At 36.0% G+C, this 27725-nt stretch overlaps 2 protein-coding genes and 1 pseudogene across 5 annotated transcripts in view; all 3 read right to left on the bottom strand.

Annotated features, from left to right (window-relative positions):
• Positions 1-17641, bottom strand: part of LOC142337489 (alkyldihydroxyacetonephosphate synthase, peroxisomal-like) — a 96949-nt gene extending 79308 nt beyond the window's left edge. The window contains exon 1 of the mRNA XM_075386748.1: positions 17617-17641. The gene's annotated coding sequence lies outside the window, so the exon portion shown is untranslated. The remainder of the gene's footprint in view (positions 1-17616) is intronic.
• The window catches only part of LOC142338292 (uncharacterized), a 318225-nt gene that overhangs the window by 231331 nt on the left and 59169 nt on the right, over positions 1-27725 (bottom strand). The window lies entirely within an intron of this gene.
• LOC142338000 (small ribosomal subunit protein eS25 pseudogene) lies at positions 706-1423 on the bottom strand (annotated as a pseudogene).

Here is a 27725-nt window from a genome sequence, read left to right as displayed (position 1 = left end):
CTAGCTTTGAGAACTTTTGGATATTAGTGTATGAATTGCATAAATTATACTAGCTATGTACATTTTTGTACACAATTGTGCGCGTAGTATGTATTTATAGTGGTGAATATAGTAGTGGATAAAACAAGGGATTCAACAAACAGTAAAATTTGGCCCGAATCGACATGCGCGATTAGCGTTAGGAGAAAGGGACAAATTTTACTGGTGGTTGGAATCCTTGTTTTATCCACTACTAGTTTTCAATGATATAGCAATTCATCTTTTAGACTAAATTAGTAAATAGACTGATATTAAATATTGTCCAATTAATTAATCTGCAAGCAAATAAAAATGTTGAATGCCGATCAATCCCGAAACTTTCCACTATTCCATTTTCAAAAAAGGAAAAATCTTTTGAAAAACATTGGCAACAATTGTAATCAAACCTTTTAATAGCGAGCAAACTTCAACAATACTCAAACCGCGAAATTTTTGAGTTCAATAATTTACTGAACAGCCGATAAAACTGCAGCAGCTGCCTAAATAACTGCAGAGCTCACGAATTTCTCAGTTCAGCAAGATATGATACATTTCAACTTTATCCGACGACATATGCATCATTGATAAATACCCAAAATATTACTCATTAAATCTCGATAATTCTCATTTCTTCTTCATGGACGACAAAAAGCAATCTGAATCACTATCACTTGTTGGTTATGAGTGTTATGAGTCAACAGTTGCACCACCAGTGGCAGTTGCCTTTGTATTGCGAGTGTAGACAATCTGGGCTCCGTGTTTGAACACAAGTCTGATCTGGCCATGCCGTTCTAGTTCCCTCAAGGCCCTCTTTGCGAGAGGAACCCGCACCTTCATTCTCTCAGAGACAACTGATGGAGTTATCAGACGATAGTTGGGAACCTGAACAATAAGAACAAGAATCACCCACCAACGAAGTTTACAAATTAGTTTCTGAGGTCTATTAAAATACAAAATTTTAAGTGCATAGCTCTAGAATGAAATATCGATACTTTGCGATGATTTTCAATGCGGCAAATAACTTGATACGTCGCAAAGCAAAAATATGATATACAAAAAAGGGGTCTTTCCCCCATTATACCTCCCTCCCCCCGCTTAGTGGTCAGATAACATAACCCATAGCCCAAACGGGGGCTCAAACATACCATAATGGGGGCCCAAACATACCATAATGGGGGGCTGTAATATCGTGGGGCGGGGGGCTATAATGTGAAATACCCCAAAAAGTGCTAACCTCTTTTTTAAACTTGGCATAAGTCTCTTCATCGAAGTACACACTGTTGTTCAATTTGTCCCTTGACTTGCCTTTGGACCATTTCTTCTTCTTGGCTTTCCCTCCTCCACTCGAGGTCGGTTTCTGCGACTTTTTGGGGTCACTTTTTGCAGGCTGTTTCTTTGGAGGCATGCTAGCCCTCAACAAAATAAAACAAAAGACCTGAAAAACTTGAACTAAATAAGGGAAACTAGATGCATACATGGATATCATATCAACGCTCCTGTCATCGATCGACGCATAGAGAACGAAATCACATCGGTATTCTTAACAGCCAGCCCTGTTAAAATTTGTCAACCAATTCAACAGAAACGCCACCATATTTATTACAAATACAACATTCTTGTCCCTTCTCTGTTAATAAATTGCCTCACTGTCTTTTCCGTCGACTTCTCAACTGATCTTCTAGTTATTTAGCACAAAATAAAACATACCCGGCAGATTGCCGGAAAATAGCCGCCGTTGATTCCAATAAGCATGATTGGGATTGAAATAGATATAGAAAAAAAAAAGATTTTTGTACAAAAACATTTTTTAAGTCCGATTTATTTTGATGGCATTTCATAGATGAACATAATTCTGTTTCTTAGCGAGAGGCTACAGGGGCTACTATCAATACCAATAAGCATGAGATGGTAACTAAGACTTATAGGAACGACGTTCAAATAGCGGGCATCTAAAATTGGGCTTTATGGGTATATCCCGTTTCTATTTCTGACTTCAATTTTTTATTGTGACTGTTTATTTTGAATTGCTTTGCAGAGCAACTGATGTTCAAATTCAAATTTAGCAGAATGAGAGAAGACATAAACTAGCCTAGAGAAGTTAAAAAGATTTCACGCAAAATGAAAAAGCGGCAAAATGGTAAAGCGAAAAAAAGTTCGACGAAGTAAAAAAAAACATAGCCGGAAGAATTCCGGAAACGACTCGAAGTCTAAATCCGTTTAAACGCCATCCAACTACTGATCGAACAAAACGTGCCTTCACTAATTTATGATTATTTTGATACAAAGTCATGAAACAAAAAAGTAAAACCAATAATCAAATTTTGTTATAAATTGAGATCCCGAAAAAACGATTTCTGCCAAAAAAATTTCATCAAAACAACTAGTACTTAAAAAAACCACTTATGGGAATTTTGAAAAAATACTTTAGGCTAAATTGAGAAAAAGCTCTTAAAACAACTTTCACTGAAAAACTGGAAAAAGTTACTAAATTCTTTAATATCCCAAAAACATATAAATCCAAAGAAACATTCCCTTCAGCCAATAGGGTATCCAGACGCTCGCAAAACAATAGGCAAGTCATAATAGGCAAAGAAACTTAGCTAAAAACAGAAAAAAAAAGAAAAACTGCAAAAAATTAAAAATAGTTCCAATTTTTGCCATTTTTTGTTATATTTCTCAATAAAAAAATGATTCTTACCCAAAAACTGAAACCAATTGTTATTATAAATTTTCTCAAGTAGAAGGGGTTTCTTCAATACCCATTTGAGCCAGAAGAACAAAATAATCGTCAAAAAACGCAAAAATTAGCCCGAAAATCAGCAAAACACAATAAAAACCTCCGAATTATCATAAAATTCATACGAATTTCGAGAAACCTTCAAAAAACTACTGAAGCCAAACTGAAACCAAATTAAAACAAAATCATAACCAAACCTCTTAACCAAAATAAATGAAAAAAAACTGCTTTAAAATGCCGCACGTGAACAAAAAAATTTCGCTCGCTCAGAGAAAATTTTTTCACACATCAATTTATCGCTCTCTCAAAAACAGCGGTATGAACAAATAACACTCTATTTTCGCTCCGCTCTACACTTTTGTTCAGCGCCAAACTCACTCCAAATTTTTTCACGTGTTTCATTTCCCGCTTCAAAAATCACTCCAATAAAATTGATTAAAAAAAGGACTTCTCTACTACTCCTCTTCGAGTCGTAATAAAATTGATTAAAAAAAGGACTTCTCTAATACTCCTCTTCGAGTCGTAATAAAATTGATTAAAAAAAGGACTTCTCCAATACTCCTCTTCGAGTCGTAAAAATAGGAGATCTATAATAGCCGGCTGAGAAGATGAGGGCGGCTATTAAACACAAAAGGAAAATAATGAGAACACTTATTTTCAAAGTAACATTTAGAGGTCTCTCAAGACCAGTGACAATGTGGCAATTTAAATTGTGGCAAAAAATGTGGCAAACTAATTATACCTTTTCTCAGAAATAAGGAAAATTTACTTCAAAGAATCAGGTTTGTTATCGAATTTTCACAATTTATGACTGAAAACTTTGACATCATTAACTGTACATTAAAGTTAATTTAGCACACAGAATGTCACTCGAGTAAGGGGAACTAAACACATTTGAGAGATAAGTTTTTATTTTTTAAGGACATTGAGCCGGCTCTATTTGCTGGTAAGAAAAGGGGGTCTGTAATACATAGATATTGATAAATTCTAAATTAGGCGCAGTGCTCCTTGCAATAGCTTTGTAGGTCTGCAGTCTAAAAAAACAGTAAAAAAGACAGACCAAAAAATTCGTCTTTTCATTGAAGGCTGATATGTTCTATTTTGATTAAAAATCTGTATAAGTTATTGCTGCATCTATTAGCTTCTCTCAAATAACCGTCAATTAGAGTGACAGACATTCACTTGACCTTATCTCTTGGAATTAAAATAAATAAAAGTCAATTTCAAAGTGAGGACGTCATTTTTGAGAGTGAGGTAAGTCACGTGTGATCAAAACTTTATCCACGCGAATGAACAAAAAACTCGCTCCACTAAGAGCGAGAAATGAAGTCAATCATGCACTTCAGTTGTAATTGCATGAACGAATGAACAAAAAGCAGATTTCAATTGGCTGTGACGTCAAATGGTCGTAACAAAAATCTTGACGAAATAAAAAACATAGCCGAAGAATTCCGATAACAACTCGAAGTAGAAAAACCATCTTTGCTGACCTAATGCATTTTCCACCTAATTATACAAAGCACTTTGAAACAACAGGAAAAATATTAGAAGTATCTGACAAAAACTGATACACAACCTGATAAAATTAGTGGCAACAAGAAAAAAAATTGGTAAAGAAAATTGTTATTCAGCTAGTTTGCAACAAAAAATTAAGAAATGATAGACAACCCAAAAAATGGCTTCATAAAAAGAAACTCGAAAGGGAAAGATGACGGACAAAACCGTAAACTAGAATTCACTAAAAAAACTCTGCAAGCGCTAAATGCAATTTCCGAGCCATTAATTTGCGAAAAAGTTAATTACATTCTCTCGTAAATCAGTCACCCAACCAAAAATTGACAAGTAAAAAAACATCAATTAAAATTTAAGAGCAAATAAGTTTAGAAAATTTGTAAAATTTCATAAAATGATATGTGCACTGTTTGGCTTCCACAATTCTTCCCAACCATTATTCGATAAACAATTTTTACGGCATTTTCTTCCAGACTAGTCAACCATCTAAAACGAGGGAGAAAAAAATCAATTGACTGTTGTAAACTGCTACGAACAAAAAAAACTGGAATAGAATAAAAAAAAAGTAACTCAAGTTTGAGAAAATTGCGATGAATAGATTTGACCTGTGAGTTCACAGTATTAAAAACCTAAAAATTAACTCACAACTTCGAAATGACTGAGAAAAATAAGAGCAGGATGCGAAGGTAAGAAAGTCAATAACCATAAAAACAAAACGGCAAAAATTTGATCAAATTTTCCACAAAATTTTATAAACTATCAAGCATAACGAACAACCAACAAACTGCTACAATAACTAGTTTCAACCACACAATTCTGCAAAGATTACTAAAAATTCTTGGAGAATACAAAAACAATAGAAAAGCTTTAAATAGGCAAAATGGTAAAAAAATAGAAGAACATGGAAGCGTGTTATTTGGACAAATACTTCAGATTGCCGAAAGTGCTTCCAAATATAGTACTACTAGATTAGATAATTGTGAAAAACACCTTTGCCTGAAAATTTGGCATTAAAACTAAAAAATGTTTTGAAAAAGCCGCACGTGATCAAAAAATTTCGTTCTACTAAGGAAATTTTATTCACAACTTTTCTCGCCTTTAATACATACAATGGTTTTCAACGAAACGATCAGAAAATCACTCTTTTCTCTGCTTTTCGATTACTTCAGCCATTTGACCTAGTTTTTACATGCGGCATTGACTTTTACATCCTGTTTGAAAAACAATGAAAAAATAATTGATCCAAAGTTAAGTACATATACTTATTTAGCAATCATGGCCCAAAAACATTACACAGCCATGATTCATTTGAAATTAAAAAAGAAAAGGTTACAGAGATTCGCTTAACCAAAATACTTTGCAAAAAAATTGTCAAAATATTAAAATTATATAAGAATATATTAAAAAAGTAATTAGGAAACAAATTTTCCTAACGGATTAGTATGTGTACAATTTGATTAAAGTCACGTTCAAAAGAGTAGTCTAATGCATGAATTGCCAATTGAACGTTGCCATATACATTGATTTATCAGAAAAAAACCGCTCGAAGATCCAAATAGGAAGAAATAATTGAAAAAACCCAAAAATCAACTTTAAAATTGAGAAAAATGAGCCCATTTTACACTTAAAAATTAGGCTCTTGAAAAGATTGTCGTATAAATTTCATCAAGTTATATATTAATGCATGAGCGATCAAAAACAATCTCTACAAAAATCAAATTAGCAGTAAATAAAAAATGAGCCGAATGGAGGAAAAAAGGCTAAAAACGGTTATCTATATGCACCGTTCTCAAGAACATTTTTCAAAGTCAAAAAGTCATTCACTGAACGCAGCGCATGATCAGAAAAGTTTTCTCGCTTAGAGAAAATCTGTTCGCCATGACAGCTTTTCTCAATTTTGCTTTTGGCTCAAAATGCCGCGTGAACAAAACTACATCTTGTGAAAAAAAGAGCAGCGTAATACTCTCCGGACTATATCTGTCTATTGTAATCTCTATGGACAAAAAAATTATCAGACGAAAAAACTATCAGACAAAAGGCATAAATTTTGTAGCATAAATTTTGATAACTCTCAAATGTAATCAAAACAATTGGCTATACTTAAACAACTTTCATCTGTTTACATTGAAAAATTCGGTGACCTCAAATATTCAAGCAAAAAACTCGAATCGTCAAAAAAGAGAAAACTAAAACCATTCAAATTTTTTTACAAAAAAAAGCTTTCAGTTCGTTTTTTTTCACCGTCGGTATTCAATATAGGAAAATTTAAAGGAAACAAGGTTTAAAAAGTAAAATTCGAACAAAACAAATACAAATTTAGAAATCAGCGACCGGTAAACCAAAGTATCAGATATCCTCTATTCAATTGTTATTCTACGCATTATTATTCTACCGCTCGAAGCTCCAAACAGGAAGAAATACTTGAAAAAATCCAAAAATCAGCTTTAAAATTGAGAAAAATGAGCCCATTTTACACTTAAAAATTAGGCTCTTGAAAACATTGTGGTATCAATTTCATCAAGTTATATATTAATGCATTATCGATCAAAAACAATCTCTACAAAAACCAAATTAGCAGTAAACAAAAAATGAGCCGAATGGAGAAAAGGCTAAAAACGGTTATCTATATGCACCGTTCTCAAGAACATTTTTCAGAGTCAAAAAGTCATTCACTGAACGCAGCGCATGATCAAAAAAGTTTTCTCGCTTAGAGAAAATCTGTTCGCCATGACAGCTTTTCTCACTTTTGCTTTTAGGTCAAAATGCCGCGTGAACAAAACTACATCTTGTGAAAAAAAGACCGAGAGAAAACCAATACTCCTCTTCGAGTCGTAAAAACCAAGAGACGGCCAATAATAGCCCCAGCTATTTCTACTAAGGTAAAAACAACTGCGGTTACCCTTACTTAAAAAATATTAACAACTAAATAACAGGTACTCAGCGTTCTGACTGCCAGAGAAGACTAAATGAAAAATTTTAAAAACCACCAGTGGACTTCCTACAGAAAAAAATTCACAGGATAACTCAGTTGTTCAAAAACATTCCAATGATTTAAACTTTGTCTTTCCGCAAAGAATATCCGTCGGTCAAAATTTGCACATAAAAAAGCAGGCTGGAAAAAAACCCTCTTTTCTATTTCATGGAGGGTTGCATCAACAACTTTAAACTTAAAAGCATAACCGACTAACGTCGACCAAATTGATTTCAAACGATTGGGGAGCATTTGGTTTCACGGGTAGCTAGCCGGGGCTTAGGTAGGCTAGTTTAAGCTAGGCTAGTTTAAAAGGAGTAGAAAAAGAGGCCGGATTAGGGGGGGGGGGGCTTAATTGAGTGGGGGCGGGTTAGTGCGAGAAGGGGTGAGCGAAATGGGTGGTCTCAGGGACTTCGGGCTTGTGTGCGGTTAGGGCAGAACGAGGTAGAGGGTTGTGATGGGGGAATGGAGTGAGGGTGGGTCTAAACTGCGAAAAACTATCCCTAGCACCATATTTTTTCGGTTTGTTTTCATTCCATTGTTCCGAAACTATTAGAAAGTCAACCTCCATCGTGAACCAATTTCAGTTCGGCACATTAAATTGTACAATTTCAGACGTAACCTAATTGGTGCGTCGACTATCCAAATTTCTACATTATCTTAATTTCAACAGGTAAACCTAAGTATTGAACATCCTCTATTCAATTATTCAATATTATTCTACGTTGATGCTCACATACAGAGAAATTCCTGTTCAGGTTATATAATTTAAATTATCTTCAGGGTGAACTTTTTTATTCTCCTATTGTTCTAATTCTACTATGATTACTCTATGTTATGAGGTAGATACACCTCGTTATGAGGTGACCCTGTTTATCTGCGCCTCCTCGTTCTATAACATGGCCTTAAATGTTTAATATAATTAAATTTGGAGGAATTTATTCCCTATCTTCCTTTCTTTTCAACATTTTATGTCTTCTCAGCACTTTCGGTGATCTCTACAATTAGAGCCTGGTAAAAACTAAGAGAACTGCTCGGCAGCGTAATACTCTCCGCGCTATATCTGTCTATTGCATTTTTTAAAGACAAAAAATATCAGACGAAAAAACTATCAGACAAAAGGCATAAATTTTGTAGCATAAATTTTGTTAACTCTCAAATGTAATCAAAACAACTGGCTATCCTTAGACAACTTTTATCTGTTTACATTGAAAAATTCGGTGACCTCAAATATTCAAGCAAAAACTCGAATCGTCAAAAAAAAAAGAGAAAACAACATTAAACAAATCTAAAACCATTTAAATTTCTTTACAAAAGAAGCTTTCAGTTCGTTTTTTCCCCGTCGGTATTCAATAAAGAAAAGTTTAAAGGAAACAAGGTAAAAAAAACTAGTGCAAATGTAAAATTCGAACAAAAAAAAATTTAGAAATCAGTGACAGGTAAACCAAAGTATCAGATATCCTCTATTCAATTATTATTCTACGTTGACGCTCAGATAAAGATAAATTCCTTTACGAAGAATGGTAGAACAATTGTATTCGAAACGCGATAACACTTTGGCCACAGTGATAACACTAGGCGAAGACGTGATCTCAATTTAATTTAACCTGCGACCCCCAGTTCTCGCAATTAGACGCGGAAAGCATTTCAATTAGAATATGGCATATTTTGGTCATTAAAAATTAACGATAGCATCCAGATTATGCACTCAATCTTTACAGGCCCATAACCAATATCCATAGTTGAGACGTCTATCAATGAGTTGACCGTGAAACCTATATTAGAGGCAGTTTATCCGGTTTTTGAGGACAAAAACCAAATCGGTCAGACAAAAAATCGGTCCAACGAAAAACCGCATAAAAACTACAGGTTTAAAATAACTGCTACAAACTTCGTTTGAGAGCAATTAAAAACTATTCAGGCAAAACTAACTTGGAACAAACTAACAAATATTACACAAATTCAGAGTCAAACTCCTAACTCTCAATTCTACAATTCTGAAAAGAAGGCATCAAAGTCTGAAATTAGATTGAATCCCAATTCAACATTAATGTCTTGGAAAGTTTATACAGTCCACACGCATTCCATTTCGGTCAAAAAGAAAATGTTTAAAGTTATAAACCTAGATAAACAATGTTTGGTATTTCTTATCTTGATCATCTTAAACGAGTCTCAAAAACACGAGAAAATGAAGTAACGGAATCACAATTTTCCCCTGGTATGCAACGATCGAATTTTTCCCACTAAAACCTATTGAAAGACCTGAGGTTTTGTCTGAAACGTCTAATGGAAGCCTTATAAATACACAAGATTTCGTATCATTTGTCTTAGTTATATCCATAGTAAAACTCACAGAGTGACAGTGAAGTCAGCCAAAGCTTGCCGATTGTTTAATCAGCAAGATCTCTTCGGAAAGATGTTACTTGTAATGGAAAGGAAAGAGGCCCGAGAAGTGGAAATTACACCACGCAAAAATTGAAAAAACAGCACAAGATTAAACGGAACCAAAATTTATTTGCCGAAAAAAAAACAGAAGAATATGTCCTGGTGCACAGTTCACCGAGTTTGAGAAAGAGGAACTTGGTTTCCTTGGTCAATTAATTATATGAAGAGAACTATTGTAACAGGAACTAAAGGAAAATACCAAATTAATTGAAGATCCCGAGTAAACAAAAGTTGTCAAACTCTTAGAAACACAACAACAATAATAACTCGTTCAACATAATCTAGAATTAAAACGCATCAGAACATAATAATGAAACTAACTTCAAAGGACAAATATTACGAAAGAGTAGAACATTACTCAATGGATTCAATGAATGGGAATCGGTGCTATATTTCCAGAATTGGCACATGCGGTAGACAGTGTTAAAATAGTTAGCTAGAAAGTATTGTTGAAAGAAGCCTGTATTTCGCAAATATGAGTCACTGTAGAGAAGTCGTTTCGAAAATGCATGGAACACAGAAGGTCAAGAATTCGAGGCCGATATCACTTTTTCTTTTTGCACTTTTTACTTGCCACCAACACTTCTATAAATATCAGAAAATTGCACTTGTTCTTGCCACCAACACTTCTATAAATATCAGAAAAATTAGAACGGTTAACTCTATACAAGAATGTTAAACGCATGATGTACCCCTCCAATTATTACCTTACAGGTGAAAACGACCACCGGAAAATTTAAAAACTAACAAATTGGAAAATTAGTTTCTTAATGAAAATTGTGAAAAATTTACGTATATCATAAATAGGAAAAAAAAGAAGGCAAGAACTTTTAAATTCATATATTTGTTTTCGCTAAACCAGACAAAGCAGCTGGGGAGAACGGTCGAAGTAACAAAAAAGAACTGAACAATAGATAAAGACTAAATTGAGAGAAGTATAACATTTGTTTTCAAATTTGTGCTGGTATTTAAGCCTCGAATATCAAAAGAAACATACTAATAAAGAGCATTTTGTCGTATGACAAAACAGACAAAAGCTGTCAAAATACGTCAATAGACAAATAATAAAAATCGCGACTATAAACAGACTAAAAAATGGCAAATGTTTCACCAAAGACAAAATTAACCGAAGAAAAACAATGAAATCTCATTGAAGGATTCGCACAATTGAAATTAGGATTTGGTAAGGAATTGATTAAACACAATCTAGTAGAAAACGTGAAGAATCTGATGAGCAAAAAATTAAAAATAGTGTCAAATGCAATAACGGAAAAAAATGCCCAAACGAAATTCTCAATTCAAAAATAGCGTTCGGAACACTAAAGATACTCAATGATGATACTTTACTATTTCGGTGTGAGTAAACTAATGCTCCAATTTTCACTTTTAAATGAGTACAAAAACCAGTAAATTGTTTGGGCAAAAATTGAAAACTACCACGCCAATTCTTCGATTTTTTACATAGGGGACGCAATAATAGTCAACTGAGTATATGACTATGCCTATAGCAGTTCATATAAGTCGTTTTTCACTCAGTGAACTCATCCTTTAAATTTAAAATTTATAATTTTTTTTAAAACTCAGTGTTGAAAATAAAATCAAAATAAGGAGATCTCAACTTGTTTTTGTCTCTGGGTATTTCCAAATCACTTGCAAGTAACTAATGCAAAAGCAATTGTTTTCACCTTTTATTTGATGTCCAGCTAATTTTGCCTTTGGATCACCTAGTTTTTTGGCACCATAGGGTATCTTCAGGATCTTCGTGACAATTCTAAAAAATTCATGAACTATTAACCAACTTGACAGATCTGAAATAATTAGCTTTCTATCGTTAACCAAAATCTATTAAAAAATGCCTATTTTACAGAAACGTGGGTAATATAACTTGGAAATTGATAAAATTGGCTTAAAAATGGTCAGAAAATATGTCAATTTCTTGTCCAAAAAACGCGTTTAAACGTTTTCGAATTGTGCTAGAAAGATAACACAATTGTTTTCTGACACACCCTCGAACAAGTTGCCCGTTATCTGAATTCACCGAAATGAGAATTGAATTGAGAAAATTTTGTTTAAAATTAGGCTGAATTGACCTAAAATTCTGCCAAACTTACATTTTGCAATTTGCATTCAAGCTCAGACGTAGGGACGCAACGTAAAGCCGTAGTTTGTGTAAAATCATCAAAAAACTCTACATGGGCCAAAATTTCAGCCAAATTGGCTTCAAGTTGTCAAAAATTGCCTGAGAACTTCCAAAAAGCAAAAATTCTTGAAATTTCTCATTGTAGTAGTAGTAGCAGAGAATTCGGGTATGTTTCCCGGGGCTTCAATTTGTGCCCCTGAGTCAGTCCAATTTCAGTTGTAAAGTTTTTTCCAATTGTTGCAATTGTCACATCTGCAAATTATACGCCAAGAGCATTTGTTTGCCAGGCTGAATTGAGTTGTGAAAAAGTGCCAGTATGCTTTTGTGATAGTGTGTTTGTTTAATTTGCCTCCAAATCTTTGAATATTTCTATTTACAACGTTGTACAGTTGTTTCGTTAGGTGGAAGAAGTTTTCATCGGATTTTACTAGTCGGTTATTTTCGATTTTCAGTTCACCTCTACAGTGTCGCCTTGTCCTCTCGTCTTCAAGGGTTTTAAAATCTGTCGGAATGTCAAATTCATTACGTGTAATAGCTACGAAGAGAAGAAGATCATGCAGTTTCCTAGAATCCTAGAATCCATTCCTAGAATCCTAGAATCCATTTAGTAGCCATGATCTGCATTTTTTCAATTTTGTACACGTTGGTGCGGTTTGCCAACCATTACCATGCTTGTGAGCAATACGTCAGTATTGGAGCAATATAACCAGTATAGCAGTTCATTTTGGTTGACGTTGAGCTGATTGCTGACATATTTCGTTTTATTTGGAAAAAAAGCACGTCGCTTTTTTTACTGTGGTCGCAGTTGCCTTGCCATGAGAGATTTGATGTAATTATTAAACCAAGGTCTTTTTGGGATTCAGTTGGTTTTACTTCCTGGCCACACATAGATGTCGTGAGATTACCTCTAACATTTAACAACTTGCATTTGTTCGCATTTAACTCCATTCTCTCGGCACCAGTCTTCAATATTTATTTGCACTTCTGTCCAGTTTTGCATGATCATGAACAATGAAATTATAGTCGTCTGCAAATCCGAAACCTTCAATATCGGGGTTTGCATCTGGCAAGTCATTTATAAAAATTAAGAACAGTAGTGGTCCAAGTATGGAACCTTGTGGGACTCCACTTGATACGTTCTCCAAACTTGAATAACAATTTCCAATTTTGACAAATTGTTTTCTGACTTCTAAGTAAGAGTGCAAGAATAAAAATATATTTCCTCCTACATCAAAACTTTGAGTTTCTATATGAGAAGGTGATGTGGTACTTTATCAAAAGCTTTTGCAAAATCTAAGTAGAGGATACTAATGTCGTCCGACGAAATTGTGTCAAATTTGGGATATACTGTGTCGAGAAAGAGTAGAAGCTGAGAGGTTGCCGATCTATTCTTTCGAAAGCCGAATTGATTTTCGTTTAATCTGTGACGACAATGATAATATATTTCGTCAAAGATCACTTCAAAAATTTTTGGACACACAACAGAGTAAACTAATGGGTCTGTAGCAATTCACTTCTGCTTTGCTTTCCTCCTTATAGATGGGAGTTATTTGACTTATTTTCCAGATAGAAGGGAATTTTCCTTTATTGGACATTGTTTGAAAAAGAAGGACGCGTGACTTGCTCAAAGTTGCTGAGCAAAATTTAAAAATTATGTTACCAAAGTTATCGTGCCCGTTTGACTTGTTGAGTTGTAGTTTACTTGTTATATCTGTTATCAATTTTTCTGTTATATGCAGAGAACTAAGTTTTCTTCAAGACTGCTGGTTTGTAATCAACTTTGTTACTGTACACTTTTTGGAAGAATGAGTTAAAGAGTTCTGCTTTGTGTTGATCGGTTCTAGCGCTCGTGTTTGCATAGTTTACAATGAGTGGTATGGAAGGACTCTTTCTTATTGCCCGAAGATATTTCTGTATATTAGTGAACCGTCGCCCTGCGAAAATTTCGGATTCAAAATTTGACTGATCTTTCTCCATTTCAATTGATATTTGTTTTTCAAGCTTGTTTATTTTGAGGCTCCTGCTCAGATTCATTATCTGCCATCGTTTCTTTTTGGTTCCCAGTTTCTTGATTAGATGGGATGTTGATGGTGTTACCCACGGGGGAAGTGAGGCTCGATGCCGCGTGACTTAAAATCCTAGCGCATCTGGGGATATACAGCAACAAAATGTACCCGTCAAGCTAGGAACGACCGGTCTTTGGAATATAATCCTGTGGAACCAATTGGGTCGAGGGTGTTGACTAGGACTACATCAAGTTGTCTCTTAGCAATGTTTGAAAAATTTAATTCAAACAACTTTTCAATGAATGCATTCTCATAATCATCACTTGAGCTCATTGATTCCCAGTCAGTTTTGGAAAAATTTATGTCTCCCGTCAGTATCAAGTTTTCACATATCTGATTTGAGCGTGTTAATTCAATTTCATAAGGTAGGTTCGATAGTTGTGCAGATGACCATAGGAATGGACTGCCAGTGGGTGGATTGTAGACACAGATTTGTATAGATTTTGGTTTAGTGTAGATTTTGATTGGAGTCGGTGTTGGTCACCCATGCACCATTTACCTTTACTTCAACTGTTAGATTTCGATTACGAATTTCCTTGTGATCAAATTTATTTTCGTCTTTTATTTTTCGGCGGGTTTTCAGACATTCGTTTTCTTTTTTAGCATCGACTGGTGACAACTCAGAGCTCACGAAGACTTGCTTAATGAAATCTTATAAGCGATAAGCAGATTTCAGTACTAGCTCTTTGCTGATTGGGTTTTCTAGATGTATCAGAAGGGTGCGTGGGACTGTCTTTGTGGAGTCGTATCTTCGAATGCGGTGAATTTTGCTAAGTTTCTTGTCTTCGATATTGAGAAAGTCGAGCATCTCTTCTACAGCCGCCATCTCAGCGTGAATTCGTTCATCGGCCGATTTTGACGTGAGCTCTGGTACTCCACTGACTCGAATACCAAGTCCGCTGAGGTCAAATTTTACGGTCTCTCATTTGGTTTGATTTTTCGATACTTTGTGCAAACATTTTCATTTGTTCCTTGATTTCAATGAGTTGATCATCAATTTTAGAGGTTTTATTGTCAATGGCATTGTCTTTGTTATCTTTGCAGTCATTGCAGATGTGAAGGAGATTTTTATCTAATTTGATCAGGACGTCAATGTCGGTCTTATCGAAAACCGTGCATTTAGAAGTCATATGCATAACTTTGTGGCAAAAGAAGCACGTGAATTTATGCTTTTTCAGTTTCTCATTGCAAGAATTGCAAATTGTGATTCTCTGGGTGACATTTTGGGTAAGCACTGTATAAATTTTTTGGGGTTTGCAGTGAACTCAGTAAAATAGAGGGACAACGCGTATTTTTTGTAATGTACTGCCTATGGGACCAATACTGGCACCGCCGGCAGACAGCTTCTATAAATTTACAAAGTATACAAACTGCTAGTGTCTATGGAACCAATTCTGGCACCGACGACAACGAAAAGAGGAAGTGTGATGAAGAATGAAAAACCAAAAGTAAAGGAGCCTATGGAACCAATGCCGGCACCGACGGCACGCTTAGCAAATGATTTTATATATGTAGCCTATGGAACCAATACTGGCACCGACGGCTTTAGTAGATGAAACGACTAGTTGGAATATAATCCTGTGGAACCAATTGGGTCGAGGGTGTTGACTAGGACTACATCAAGTTGTCTCTTAGCAATGTTTGAAAAATTTAATTCAAACAACTTTTCAATGAATGCATTCTCATAATCATCACTTGAGCTCATTGTTTCCCAGTCAGTTTTGGAAAAATTTATGTCTCCCGTCAGTATCAAGTTTTCACATATCTGCTTTGAGCGTGTTAATTCAATTTCATAAGGTAGGTTCGATAGTTGTGCAGATGACCATAGGAATGGACTGCCAGTGGGTGGATTGTAGACACAGATTTGTATCGATTTTGGTTTAGTGTAGATTTTGATTGCCACATAGTCGTCATGTACTATGCTTAGTTTTACTTGCTCATGTTCAATCGAATTTCGGATTCCTATTAGAACACCGCCATGTTTAGAAGTGAACATATCTGGGTCCCTATCGTTTCGATATATGCTGTAATTTGGCAAGAACAAGGCAGTATTTGGCACATGTGGTGTGAGCCAAGATTCTGTCAGACAAAGGAGATCGTATTTCAAAGTTGCGATTGCGTTTGAGAATGCCATTCTTCTTTCTAGGCTTCGAAGGCTTCTGACGTTAAACGTTAGCATTTTGATTGAGGTTAGTCAAGACCCATCTTCATCTTCTGAGGAAGAGTCTTCAGTGTTTGGGTTGGAGTCGGTGTTGGTCACCCATGCACCATTTACCTTTACTTCAACTGTTAGATTTCGATTACGAATTTCCTTGCGATCAAATTTATTTTCGTCTTTTATTTTTCGGCGGGTTTTCAGACATTCGTTTTCTTTTTTAGCATCGACTGGTGACAACTCAGAGCTCACGAAGACTTGCTTGATGAAATCCTTTAAGCGATAAGCAGATTTCAGTACTAGCTCTTTGCTGATTGGGTTTTCTAGATGTATCAGAAGGGTGCGTGGGACTGTCTTTGTGGAGTCGTATCTTCGAATGCGGTGAATTTTGCTAAGTTTCTTGTCTTCGATATTGAGAAAGTCGAGCATCTCTTCTACAGCCGCCATCTCAGCGTGAATTCGTTCATCGGCCGATTTTGACGTGAGCTCTGGTACTCCACTGACTCGAATACCAAGTCCGTCATTTGATTTTGTACTATGAAATGCTGTTTTAGTCACACCTTTTGTTACATTTCTAAGAGACTGGGCGTAACTTTTTTGGTTTCTTCAGTTCGCTGAGGTCAAATTTTACGGTCTCTATCATTTGGTTTGATTTTTCGATACTTTGTGCAAACATTTTCATTTGTTCCTTGATTTCAATGAGTTGATCATCAATTTTAGAGGTTTTATTGTCAATGGCATTGTCTTTGTTATCTTTGCAGTCATTGCAGATGTGAAGGAGATTTTTATCTAATTTGATCAGGACGTCAATGTCGGTCTTATCGAAAACCGTGCATTTAGAAGTCATATGCATAACTTTGTGGCAAAAGAAGCACGTGAATTTATGCTTTTTCAGTTTCTCATTGCAAGAATTGCAAATTGTCATTCTCTGGGTGACATTTTGGGTAAGCACTGTATAAATTTTTTGGGGTTTGCAGTGAACTCAGTAAAACAGAGGGACAACGCGTATTTTTTGTAATGTACTGCCTATGGGACCAATACTGGCACCGCCGGCAGACAGCATCTATAAATTTACAAAGTATACAAACTGCTAGTGTCTATGGAACCAATTCTGGCACCGACGACAACGAAAAGAGGAAGTGTGATGAAGAATGAAAAACCAAAAGTAAAGGAGCCTATGGAACCAATGCCGGCACCGACGGCACGCTTAGCAAATGATTTTATATATGTAGCCTATGGAACCAATACTGGCACCGACGGCTTTAGTAGATGAAACGACTAGTTGGCTATGGAACCAATACTGGCACCGACGACAAAGGAAGTGACAAAATATTGAAGTTTGGGAAGTTGAGATGTTTTATTTGGGAGTCTCCGAGAATTATGTTTTTTGAGGAAGACGTGATAGCGCATCTGGGGATATACAGCAACAAAATGTACCCGTCAAGCTAGGAACGACCGGTCTTTGGAATATAATCCTGTGGAACCAATGCTGGCACCGGCGGATACGTTTTGTTCAAGTCCCTAGGTCAATTTGATCTGAAAATACACAGTTTGTAAATTTGTTCAGAATCTATTTAATAAGTTTATCACAACAATTGGCTACAATTGCAGTGCAATTCTAGACGCAAAGAACTTTAAGCTGATATCACATGTGTTAGCCTGGGATGCCCCCAAGAACTCAAAAGAAGTCTGAAAATAAAAATGTGGAGCTGGCATAAAGTTCTCCCATGATTCAAAAAAATGTGGGAACTATTAGGATACTTTTCTGATATTAATCTATTAGTAAACAATGAACAAAAGAACAACTAAAGTAAATCAATTTCTCAGAAACACTAGCATTTCTATTCAAATAATCTCCAACTTGACTGCTTTCGAACGTCCTAATCAGCTAACAGTTTATTGCGTCACCCAACAATTAAACTGTCTTCTAGTCTATGAATACTTAAAATTGTTGGCTGTCATATGTCGCAGTAATCGCCGCGCTTTCAGGCAATCCATGAAACTTCATATAATGCGGCTTCAGATGACTTCTTTGGTAATAGCTTGCGTTGCTACACATTGAACAATGATACTTCGGACATTTTTCTTTATGTTTCAAGTCAACATGCTTTCTCATATTGTTAGATTGATTTGATCTGTATTGACACAGATCGCACAGATAAACCTTCGCACCAGTTTCATCCCGCAATTCCCTGTAATGCTTAACACCAGTACCTTCAGTGGCCGCGTTACTGCTACTGGAACACTGAGTAGCTAAACTTGGTCGCTTTTGAGGCAGTGTGTCACAACTAGGTCGATTTCTCTTTACTGACTTAGAATTCAGAGAACTGAAGCTTTTGGACTGTGGATAAGGACATTGATCTTCACTGACTTGACTAATAGTTAAGAAACCGCAAGAGGAATTGCAGGTGTTCACTAACTGATAGACCTGAGGTAAAAAAGCGACGCTCTCATTTCCTATTGCATCAGCTTCGAGGAACACATCAAGGTAAAAATAAACAACTTTCCTCATCTCAGATCTACAAATGAAGCGACAAATGATCGTTACTGGATATTTTCCGTATTACCCGAGCCACTCTCCAGAAGTTATGTGATCGAGTTATAGAGCATAAACCTAGTAACATCGGGTGGAGTGAGGTGGAGGGAGTGAAGTTGGGGGTTAAAGTACGAGGGGTCAAACTCAAACTCTAAGAACCGGCCTCACACCATGAATTTTTGACTCACAGTTTCGCTCAATCGCATACCTAGAGAAATTAATGCATCAGAATTATAATGAAATTAGATACGATAGAACAGCCATCAAAATGCAACGTGTAATGATTTTGAATCAAGTTCGAGTTCGAGTATTCTGGTCTGTAGGTTTGTTGCCTCTGTCGACCAGCTCCTCCGTGTTGTCCCTTAACCTAGGACAATTCGCGGAACATCCTGTGTTGCCAGTGTCTGTCAAGTCGTGTCTTGAAGATATCCAAGCTTTCACTTGACACGACGTGTTCTGGTAAATCGTTCCAATCTTTAGGTCCATCAACTGAGAAAAACTTTTTCCTCAGCTCCAGTCGTGCTCTTCTGATGGAAAGTTGCTGCCCATGTTTCCTCGAGTTTCGTTCGATAAACTGAATTAGATTTCCCGTAGCAGATTTGTCGTACATTCCATTGATGATTTTGAAGATTTCTATCATCCGGCCTCTTTGTCTTCTGTATTCTGTGGTTGGTAGCTTGAGTTCCCTGAGCCGCTCTTCATAACTTAAACCTCGCAGGGATCCAACTAGCCTTGTGGCTCTTCTTTGAACATTTTCTATACTGGTCTTATGCTTTTTAAGATTTGGATACCAGATTTGGTTCGCGTACTCTAGGTGGGGTCTGATTAATGCTTTGTACAGTTGTAGAGCAAAAGAATCAGGATTAGATATAGAAAAGTTTGGGACAAGAGCCTCCCTTCCCCAACAAGGGTTCCTATAGACGCTTCCACTGCAGGAAGCCGGAGCATGGAGCTTGTGCTACGGAAAAAGAGAACGGAGCTACGTAAAAGCGAGAAACTTCTTTTGTCCTTATGAACGTGACCATTACCGAAAACAAATATTCTTTCTTATCGCTGATCGTGGAGCCAATCTATGTATGGTTTTGATGCTCACGAACCAGCTCCTCATGTACAAAAGAATAACGGTCAGAAGGTTGCTTTCTCAACTCCGATTATCCTTTGCTCGTATTTCAGCTTCTTGATGATATTTGTTATGGTTCTTCGGCAACTCTTAGCATACGATGCAGAGAAGTAATTGTCAATTAAAACTTAAATTGATTAACTAAAACGAACGTTTTCGAACATTGCGTTCATCGTCAGGTTTAAAAATTAAATGAAATCATTTACAATTTTGACCGTTCGCAAGTATTAAAACTTGGTGAGACAGAACTGGATTATATTGACCATATTGAAGACCTTGGCTTCACCATATCGAGTAATTTGAGCTGGCAACGTCATATTGATACAAAATTAGCTAAATGCAAAAAGATTTTCTATTTCATAAAGCGAAACGTGCCTTTCACGATATCAGCAAGGAGGAAACTTTTATTGTATCAAAGCCTCGTCCTCTCCATCCTTCTTTATGGTTGTTCTGTATGGCAGCCTTCCATAACCTATATGCGCAAGCTGGAGAAATTTCAATCAAGAGTTTTCAAATGGATTAAATCTGATCGCGATTATGTTTCTAAACTTCAAAGATTTTCTTTCTTACCAGTTTGCTACCAGAAGATTGAGTCGGACATGGTCCTGCTTTGGAAAATGATCAATAAACAAGCCGAGGTGGAGAGTGAAACTCAAAGTAGTTCTTTCAACACAAGGTCATCGACTCTTGGATTGTTTAGCGTGCCTAAAACGCAGAAGTTCTGCTCCGAAGATAACTTTTTTGTCAGGGCCACCAGATGTGCAAATGAACTGCTAACGCTAAATGTTATTAAATTCGATATGCCGCTGGGCATATTTCGTACTAAATTACATATTTTTCTAAATGAAAAACTTACTCATTTTAACATTGATATCTCTTGTTCTTACTTTGTAAAATGTTTTTGTAAAAATTGTCGCTCTTAATTTCTCCTGATGCCTGGACTAAATGATCTCCTCACTCCTGTTTTGGAATTGAGTCTTTTACTACTACTACTAGTACTACTACTACTACTATATAAACTTGTCTTTGACTATAATTCTAAGAAATGAGTTAAAATAACATCGAATTTTTGAAATTATTTACAGTTAAAATCACATTTACAACATTTTATTAACACTTATTGCACTAAAATCATTTCATATTCCGGATTTTATGAAAATTCCGGGTATAATGCTTTCTATTCCTGAAAAAGGATTTTAACTTTCATTCCCATCTGTTTTTATTTTTTACTTTTTGGTTTTTACTTTTTACTTTTTTTACATCATCTTAGCATACGGAGTAAACTTTTATACCAAAGAACGTTAAGCTGCAACGTGAATCGAAGCCATTAGCTTTAATATCCAGTCAAGTGCCGTCATCAGTAGGGGTAGTTCTATTTGAGGTTTAAATTTGCGAAGTCTGAAGACAGGGTTCTACTTCGATATCATCGCAGACCTCATTCAGCAGGTTGGTATAAAGAGTAACGGATGTCATTTTCTGATGTGCGTATAGCCACATTTTGGATAATGAAGGGCATGCGCTACATTAAAATATTCTCCACTTTGAAATGTTCATGATAATTATGCGTGATCCCATCTGTATCTAAGAGCATTTCCGTCTCTAACCTCTCCCATGTTTAAATCTAAAGGTTATCGTTCCAACGGAAGTACGTTTAACCAACATGATGCTCCTTAATCATAGCAGAATCTAGACAAAAAGCTTCTTTTCATTGACAAGATATTTGACCGCCAGCTTGTTCTTTCGAGCCTGCTGCTGATTTTCTTTTCTGATAATATGAACGATTTTTTCTGATGAATCTCTGCATCTACAGCGTTATGATTCTTTCTATAACAGCTCGCATACCCGAAATGTTCTTTGATCGCCCTGTTTTCAGGTAGAGAAAAGCTTAAGCCATATTCCTCAACCGGAAGAGAGAAAACATAACGCAATTGTAAAAGGGATGGTTCAACATTAAAAAAACAACTTATCGTGTTGCTCAGATGAAACACCGCTTATTGCAAGCTTTCATTCATTATCTGAAGCACAGACATATATATATATATATATATATATATATATAATTAAATCCTTGTATGAAACATATGATTGTGAAACGACAGAAGGAACTCAAATATCATTAGAGTCACCCCTCGCATTTAAAAATCCAATGTAATAATCTAAATACGTCACTCTGTTTCTCAGGCGTCCAGGTAGTTTTTTTCCACTTCATGCTATGCCATCGGATTATACAATTATAATTTTTTTCAGGGTGCCTTTCACGATATCAGCAAGGAGGAAACTTTTATTGTATCAAAGCCTCGTCCTCTCCATCCTTCTTTATGGTTGTTCTGTATGGCAGCCTTCCATAACCTATATGCGCAAGCTGGAGAAATTTCAATCAAGAGTTTTCAAATGGATTAAATCTGATCGCGATTATGTTTCTAAACTTCAAAGATTTTCTTTCTTACCAGTTTGCTACCAGAAGATTGAGTCGGACATGGTCCTGCTTTGGAAAATGATCAATAAACAAGCCGAGGTGGAGAGTGAAACTCAAAGTAGTTCTTTCAACACAAGGTCATCGACTCTTGGATTGTTTAGCGTGCCTAAAACGCAGAAGTTCTGCTCCGAAGATAACTTTTTTGTCAGGGCCACCAGATGTGCAAATGAACTGCTAACGCTAAATGTTATTAAATTCGATATGCCGCTGGGCATATTTCGTACTAAATTACATATTTTTCTAAATGAAAAACTTACTCATTTTAACATTGATATCTCTTGTTCTTACTTTGTAAAATGTTTTTGTAAAAATTGTCGCTCTTAATTTCTCCTGATGCCTGGACTAAATGATCTCCTCACTCCTGTTTTGGAATTGAGTCTTTTACTACTACTACTAGTACTACTACTACTACTATATAAACTTGTCTTTGACTATAATTCTAAGAAATGAGTTAAAATAACATCGAATTTTTGAAATTATTTACAGTTAAAATCACATTTACAACATTTTATTAACACTTATTGCACTAAAATCATTTCATATTCCGGATTTTATGAAAATTCCGGGTATAATGCTTTCTATTCCTGAAAAAGGATTTTAACTTTCATTCCCATCTGTTTTTATTTTTTACTTTTGGGTTTTTACTTTTTACTTTTTTTACATCATCTTAGCATACGGAGTAAACTTTTATACCAAAGAACGTTAAGCTGCAACGTGAATCGAAGCCATTAGCTTTAATATCCAGTCAAGTGCCGTCATCAGTAGGGGTAGTTCTATTTGAGGTTTAAATTTGCGAAGTCTGAAGACAGGGTTCTACTTCGATATCATCGCAGACCTCATTCAGCAGGTTGGTATAAAGAGTAACGGATGTCATTTTCTGATGTGCGTATAGCCACATTTTGGATAATGAAGGGCATGCGCTACATTAAAATATTCTCCACTTTCAAATGTTCATGATAATTATGCGTGATCCCATCTGTATCTAAGAGCATTTCCGTCTCTAACCTCTCCCATGTTTAAATCTAAAGGTTATCGTTCCAACGGAAGTACGTTTAACCAACATGATGCTCCTTAATCATAGCAGAATCTAGACAAAAAGCTTCTTTTCATTGACAAGATATTTGACCGCCAGCTTGTTCTTTCGAGCCTGCTGCTGATTTTCTTTTCTGATAATATGAACGATTTTTTCTGATGAATCTCTGCATCTACAGCGTTATGATTCTTTCTATAACAGCTCGCATACCCGAAATGTTCTTTGATCGCCCTGTCTTCAGGTAGAGAAAAGCTTAAGCCATATTCCTCAACCGGAAGAGAGAAAACATAACGCAATTGTAAAAGGGATGGTTCAACATTAAAAAAACAACTTATCGTGTTGCTCAGATGAAACACCGCTTATTGCAAGCTTTCATTCATTATCTGAAGCACAGACATATATATATATATATATATATATATATATATATATATAATTAAATCATTGTATGAAACATATGATTGTGAAACGACAGAAGGAACTCAAATATCATTAGAGTCACCCCTCGCATTTAAAAATCCAATGTAATAATCTAAATACGTCACTCTGTTTCTCAGGCGTCCAGGTAGTTTTTTTTCCACTTCATGCTATGCCATCGGATTATACAATTATAATTTTTTTCAGGGTTGTAAGATTTGAGTTTTAGTCGCCAACAGGTGTCGCACGTGGCGATAACTTGCGCAATTTGTAAATCCCTAATCCAAGTATTCTACAGATAAAAAGGACATAGTTTTTTACCAGGTAGCTGAAAAAACTCAGTAGTTGTTCTAAATAACAAAATAGTTTGTCAGTCTGATTTAGAGAATTATAGGCAGGTTTCTCTTCTGACAATTACTTCTCAAATTTTTTTGAAGGTTTTTTCTAACTCTTTGCGTCCTTCCGATTAACTAAGATTGCATTAATTTGACGATTTCCCCACGGACACCAAGATTGAGTAATTTTGTTAAAAAAAATACTCTGGTCGACATTATCAAACGCTTTCTCATAGTTGGTATAAATTATGTCAAAGTTTTTATTTGAATCAATTGATTTATCGATAGATTCTAGTTAAATTAAGAGCAATTTTTTCAAAAACCGTAATAGGTTTAATAGAATATTGGTTCTAGATACCGTTAAAGACATATAAACAAAATGTCTTTAACGGTATCTAGAACCAATATTCCATTAAACCTAATACGGTTCTCGAAAAAATTGCTCTTAATTTAACTACAATCTATCGATAAATCAATTGATTCTTATAAAAATTTTGACATAATTTATACCAACTATGAGAAAGCGTTTGATATTGTCGATCACGGTATTTTTTTACAAAATTACTCAATTTTGGTGTCCGTGGGGAAATCATCAAATTAATTCAATCTTATTTAATCGGAAGGACGCAAGGAGTTAGAATCAACGGTCCTTTTTTTGAAAGCGTTAACATTACAAGTGGAGTTCCGCAGGGATCTCTTCTGGCTTCTCTATTCTTTGTAATCTACGTCAACAATTTACCGAAAAACTGCGGAGCTGTTTTTCTTCTCCTCTGTGTGGATGACGCCAAATATATATCGGTCAATGCTTCCAGTCCTAATTGCTAAATGAATCATACTAAGGCAATGAAATGGAGTAAACAATACAAACTTCCCTTAAACGTTGAAAGTTGCTCTAGTATCTCAATGTCTAAATTCATGAATCACTTTAGTTTTCCGAAACCTTGGTCGAAAAAGTACATATACGGAAAAACATAGGAGTTTAAGTAACAAATAATCTTAAGTGGGACATCCACATAAAAAAGTCCACGAACAAAGCACGGAGTTCGCACGGAGTTCAATTCATGTTAAAAAGAAGGTATCAACGCCTGATTCCGTCAAATAAAGTAAACTTGTACAAAAATTATGGTATTTCCCGTATTGTTGTACGGAATTTTCTTGTTGGTTTGCCATTTTAACAAACACAAAAATACCCAAAAGTTTTCAAAAAAAGAATTTGAAGTGGATCAACAACATGCAGGAGCAATTAAAAATATAAAGAGCTACTTTATTGCAGTTGTATCCTCGATAGAGCATCAGCTCCTATGTTTTTGCTTTCAGGTCTGTTTTTAATACTCTAGCGATGTTGGGCAAAACGCAGGATCTTCTCAATATTTATTTCTAATTTTTGCTGCAAAAAAATAAATGCGATTCTCTTTTGATCGATCGTTACAGTAACCGGATATTTGCTCAGTGAAGTGGATGATTTTTTGAAAGATTCATTAATGGCTAAAGCTTCTTTTTCAGCAGCAAAATGATTCCCCTCACACTGCGATAGTGTGTGCGAAAATTACGCTATCCGTCTACTAATTTATGATAGGATAATGATGAACCATTGGCGTACACAGAGGCGTCAGTTGCCAAAATCAAATGACAAGCATCGGCGCCGGGCAAGGTTAAACAATCATCAGCGATCAGCGACTTGATATTGTTGATACAAGAAATCAACAGCCGAAATCAACGGAAAAGCTCCCTGCTTTTGAGCTTCTAAGAGCCGCTAAAATCTCCTTGAGCATTGAGGGACCCATTTCGCATTACTCGCAAAAAATCCAAATGAGCATCACGATGCTTTCGAATTGCCTGGAACCGGATACTCCATCAGATCCCTCAGTCTCTCTGGGTCCGGCCGCTTAGAAACTCTTGAGGCATTGTGGCCTAACATAGAAAATTCCTTCAGACGTTTGTAAATTTTTAAGGTGATTCCATCTTTTAAGGCAGCAAGAAGAAAAACTTTCTTGTCAAGCCCTTTCTTGGATCGCCTGCCATTTATTCTATCGTCAGGGTAAGGTTACGTCTTTCTTAGCTGGCTTCGGTAAAGGAAAAAGTCTTTAATTCTCTGCAACGCAGGTACAGCGTTAGTTACCGCAAAAGGAAGACGACTAAATTTGCAAAATTTTCAACCAACTGCAAAAACTGTGATTTGTTTATCTTCTTCTTTCATTGATACCTGATGATAAAGGCGCTTTAAGTCAATCTCTGGGAAAAAATGATTCTCAGAACATTGTTCAGCAGTTTTTCCATATTCGGAAACAGGTTCGCATTAAGACTGGTAAATAAATTGACTCTCATGTAGAACTCGAATACCAAGTGTCATTTTTGAACTATTACAACAAATGACTGAGCTCGCCATGGAGATTTTGAGCAAGGAACTATACTTTTCCCTAGCAGATCTGAAGATTCATTCTGCTTAAACTCAAAATCTTTTTTGTTCGAGTGTCTTAATTTTGTTGGGATGGGCTTAGCTTTATGTACTTTGTTGGAAAATATATTTGGTGGGTCAAAAACTATTAGTCAAAACTCGTTACTTTCAGCCACGGAAGCCAAATTAGAAACGTCCAACTGATTCACCAAATTTAAGTAAGACTGTTTCATTTTATGAGAGTATATAAAGGCCAATGATTGCGCTAAAAATTAACTGACTAACTACAGTGAAGAAAACAGTATAATAAAGTTATTCATGCTCACTAAAGCACTACAAAACCCATGAACTGGAAATTCCTCTCTGTTCTCCTCTCCGAGACAAAATATTGACTTCATTGGCGGGATTGATAATTGCATTTGCTCTACTCACATCAGCCGTTAGAATTGAATGAGTGGAGCCGGGATCAATAAGTGCTTTAACAGGAAGAGAACAGAGTTCGCCAGTAACATTATTTTCAATATATTCCACTGGGAGGCTTTCTTAATTTGTTCGTTGTCTTCAAACTGCTTAGCACAGAAGGTACTTGTTCGTCGTCATCAGAAGTGACAGTTGCAACAGTTGAATTACACGCTGCTGCCCAATGCCCTAGTTTGCTGCATTTCAGACACGTGCTTCATCACGCTGGGCATTTAGTCCGTGAATCTTCCTTCAGACCCCAAAATCCACCTTTACGATTCAAATATTTATAAGATTGAGCTGTTCTCTTATTGACAGCAGCGATATTTCCAACGGGTGCACCAGATGTAGATGGCGGAGTGTCTGAACTGGCATTGAATGAGCGGGGAAAATGGCAGAAACTTCGATTGCATTAGCAAGTCAAATGCATATCTCAAGCGAAGCTTCCGAGTCAGCCAATTTCAGAAATCCAACACGTATTCCATCAGATTAAATACCAATTTTTAAACCATTGCAAAGGAGTATCTCCTTGTGTTGCTGCACGGTGAGGTATGTTTATTCACAGCGCTAATAGAGTATCCTTAGTTGCTGCAAAAACGCTTTTATGCACTCATCATCTCGCTGCTTGCATGAAAGAACTTCATGTCTGTCGTATATAATTCTAGAAGGCTTCCTGAACTGGGCATCCAAATTATCGATTGCGTCGTCAATAGTAATTGCTACCCAGAATATTGTAAAGAGTTCCATCCCTGCTTATGATATGAGAAAAAGTCAATCTATGTGAGTCTTCTTTAATTCCATTGATTACTAGACCATCAACAAAGCATTGCCTCAACCAGGACCAATGTTCTTAGGTTAGTTCCGCCGGAAGATCAGGAGATCGAAACTTAATGACAGATGATGAACAAAA

Source organism: Convolutriloba macropyga, chromosome 4 (assembly GCF_964194025.1).
Source record: "Convolutriloba macropyga chromosome 4, txConMacr16.3, whole genome shotgun sequence".
NCBI lineage: Eukaryota > Metazoa > Xenacoelomorpha > Acoela > Convolutidae > Convolutriloba > Convolutriloba macropyga.
The sequence above is the reverse complement of the archived record's forward strand: the minus strand, read 5'-3'. Positions and strand labels throughout refer to the sequence as shown.